Here is a 4,234-nt window from a genome sequence, read left to right as displayed (position 1 = left end):
AGAGGTTTGATATATACCTCCTTAGCCATATGTCATAATGCTAAGAGCCAGCGTCTTTTGTGAAGAAGAAGCTCAATCTCGTTAACCGGTTTAACCAAATTTCATGTTGAACGGATCCTTCGCATACACAATAAAACAAATAAAAAATAAAAACAAGGGTGTCATAGTTTAAATAGTGTAAAAATAAAACTTCGATATCAAACTATCTCCCGGGAAACAGTGCCAACAACTTGTTTGTGTGTGAATCACAAGTGCACGCTTGTGTCTAGTAGTAAAAATATTGATCACATAGAGAGATGTTTGATTACCGAAATGTATCCAAACTTTGTTTATCTAAAGTGACCGTAAAAGAGTTTTGTTTGATGAAAATTGAAATAAATTTTGAAAAATAATTAAAATAGGACACGAGGTTTGTGATTCCAAATCTAGACTTACCCTAACGATTTATCCAAACAAGACTACGAGATTTAATTGAGAGTTTTTATAGAAAAGTAGATAAAAGTGTGTGTCACCAACTTTTCTGGCATGCGCAATCTAGACGTTGATCTCAGAATGACTAATAACTTTCTCAATTGAGGTTAAGTTGCCTTATCAGTGGTGTATCGAACTAAACAATTTAGTAATCCACTTTTAGACATCGATACACATTCTTCTGAATCATGCCCGTGTCCACGTTGCTTTGTTTTTGCAACCGACATAGACGTGTGAATTGTGACTCTATTCTCAAGCACACAAGAAAGAGACTTCAAATGCTCAAACACTTAGTGAGAGACTTCTAACAATCTACCTAAAACAATAAATGATTGTTTAGGGAAATACACTTGATATACAATCAGAGGTATAAAAATAATTCAATGCAAAATAGACTCTTTGAGACTTAAAGATTTCTAGAATATACAAGGACAAGAAATCCTAAGTTCTAGTTGTGCTTTGTTTTTTATAGAGTAACTTCTATTTTTAATGTTAACTGAATAAGTGGTTTTCTTCAAGTCTTCAGCTCCTTAAATCGAGAAGGAAAAGAGTTGTTGGAGAACTTGCACAAGATAGTCTTTCAGAGGCTTCAAAAGAGACGTTGGGATGTTTCTTCAAATAGTCAACGTTGTTGAAAGCTAGTTTGAAATCCCTTTGCTACAAAAAGGAATTAGCTAGACTCTATGAGGAAATAAAGCTTTAGGTCTTCACGTGACAAAGTAGGTTCAGAGGGTGAACAATGACCTATTAGAGTCGCCTTGGTCCTTGCGCTTTGACTGGCTTAGGTTCTGATCTTCATAAGCATACTTCTTCAAAGTCTGGCCATCAAAGGCTGAATCCTTCAAACTCTGATCTTGGGACGTCGACCTCTTCAGAAGTTAACTTCTTCAAAGTCTAGTCCTCAGCTTCTAGTCCATCAAATTTTGGTCTTTAAGCTTCTCTTAAGATGTTCATAGTCAGAACCAATACTTGGATTCTATATGAAATTTTAGTCTATGTATTTGCACACTTGAACAAATATTAGTATACTCAATTATTCTTTAAATACTTTGTTATCATCAAAATCCATGGGATATGGGACAGACCAATTTTTTCCAACATATCTAATCCATGAAACTAGCAAAGTCGCAATAAGTATTTGAAGCGTTCCCATATATCAAATAAAGACTCCCCATCTTATTATCTAAAAATATTGATTTCCCCTCTTACTTAGGCAATTTTTCTTGGCGGAAAATACCGTGCAAGGAAGTCAACTTTAAGTTATGCCCAATAAGTTATAGAGTTTGCAGGCATACATTAGAGCCAAGATCGGGCTTGATCTCACACAGAGAATGGGAACAGTCTAAGGTGGATGGCATTCTGGTCAACGACATTAGCCTTCAAAGTACTAGAGTTATCAACAAAAATTGACATATGCAAATTTGGGTTCTTAGTAGGTAACCCCGATAACTTATCGTGCTGGATCATGCCTATCAGATAAGGCGTTAGTTCAATGTTATTAGCCTTTATATGCAGATGTGCAATGCTACTATACGGTTCCTCATCGGTGGGAACCTTGTAGTCTTTGAGAGGTTTGGTATCTACCTCCTCAGCCATATGTCATAATGCTAAGAGTCAATGTCTTTAGTGAAGAGAAAGCTTGATCTCGTTAACCGGTTTAATCGAATTTCCTATTGAATAGATCCTTCACATACATAATAGAACAAATAAAACAGAAAAACAAGGGTGCTTTAGTCTAAATGGTGTTGAAATAAAATTTCGACGTCAAACTATCTCCCCGACAAGGGTGCCAAAAGCTTGTTCGTGTATGAACCGCAAGTGCACGCTTCTGTCAAGTAGCAAAAAGATCAATCCCACATAGAGATGTTTGATTACTAAATTTTATCCTAACTATACTTATCTAAAATGGTTGTATTAGAGTTTTGTTTAATACAAATTGAAATAGAAATTTGACAAATAATTAAAATAGGACATGGGGTTTATGATTCCAAATCTAGACTTACCCCAACGATATATCCAAATAAGATTACAAGATTTAATTGAGAGTTTTTAATAGAAAAGTGGATAAAAGTGTGTGTCACCTACTTTCATGGCATGCGCAATCTAGACGTTGATCTCGGAATGAATAACAACTTTCTCAATTAAGATCAAGTTGCCTTATTAGTGGCTCCTCGAACTCAACTATTTAGAAATCCACTTTCAGACATCGATACACATTCTTCTGAATCATGCGCGTGTCCATGTTGCCTTTTCTTTTGCAACCAACATAGACGTGTGAATTGTGACTCGAATCCTTAAATAAAAATACACTCAAGATATTTATCTTAATGCATAGCGAATAAATTCATTGGGATTTGTCATGAGATAAGCTCTCACAACCCCTTGTCCTTAAGAGACTACTCACACATTGTGAGGTAAACATTAACAATAACAATAATTATAAACATTGCAAGAAAATAAACAAATTTAAGCAAGCAAAGTAATAACAACTTAAAATAAAAATGAAGGCAATATTGCAGTACCAAAAGTGTAGAAAAGTTACAAGAGTTTTCTAGAACTAAAACAAAATACAAAGAAAATGACAATTGTTATGAATGATGGTAGTATAAGTGGTAACTTTTCTTGATGCACAAGCCTTTATTTATACTAATCCAAGGCATAAGTGACTCATAATTAGTACTAGTTTCAATATTAACTACCATTAATCACCGGTTATCAATGCTATGAAGGTTATGAATGATGAAAGGTCATAAAAACTGCCCAACAATCAAAAGTTTGTAATGGCTTGAGGATTGACACGGGTTGTGTCAGCCTTAGCTTGCTTGTGTGGAAATTTCTCAAAGGGGACAACATGGCCCATATCGTGGGACACAACCAAGTCGTGCTGGTCTCAAAAAATTTGTATCGGAAGAACCCCTTTTTGTTCGACCCTTGGCCTTTCTTGGTCTGATTCGATATAATACCTTCTTATTACTTGAACACATGAAAGCAAGACAAAACACATAAAATAGAACTAAGATGATGAAAACACACATGAAATTGATAGGAAAACAAACAAGAAACATGATACTTTTACCGTTTATCATACCCCACCCCATAATTAAAAATTGAGTTTTCCCCACCCTCGACCCTAAATTAAATCGGATTTTCCCCGTTAAATTCAGGTCGGGCGGCTGGGTCCTGGCGGGTCGGATTTACTTGTAATGCCTACATGTGATGGATCAACAAGACTAACATTTAGTTTTCATTGATTTGGAGAATGCGAAAGATAAAGTTTCTAGAGATATTTAGTAGGAAATTCAAGAAAAGAAAGGAGTTGAGATCGCCTACATTTGAGATATCTAAGATATGTATGACTTAGTCTCGACTAATGTGAGGACAAAAGGTGAAGAGAAATATGATTTTCTCATAAGAATAAGATTGTATCAAGTTTCAACCTTAAGCCCTAACTTTTTTACTTTAGTTTTTATGTACCTACAGAACAAATCCAAGATGTAGCATCAAGATGTATGCTTTTTTCAGATGATATAGTCTTAATTGGAAAGTCAATAGAGGACTCAATGGAAAATTGGAGACTTGGAGATTATCCTTTAAGACGTATGACTTTCGGTCGAGCAGAAGTAAAATATAGTATATGAAATATAAGTTCAACAAATAGAGAATACCATACTACAAGATATGCAGTCAAAGATCATATCATACTACAAGATGAAATCAAAGATCATATCATACTTCAAAATATCTTAGATCCATAGTATAAAAT

The sequence above is a fragment of the Lathyrus oleraceus genome, chromosome 5, assembly GCF_024323335.1.
Source record: "Lathyrus oleraceus cultivar Zhongwan6 chromosome 5, CAAS_Psat_ZW6_1.0, whole genome shotgun sequence".
Taxonomy (NCBI): domain Eukaryota; kingdom Viridiplantae; phylum Streptophyta; class Magnoliopsida; order Fabales; family Fabaceae; genus Lathyrus; species Lathyrus oleraceus.
The sequence above is the reverse complement of the archived record's forward strand: the minus strand, read 5'-3'. Positions refer to the sequence as shown.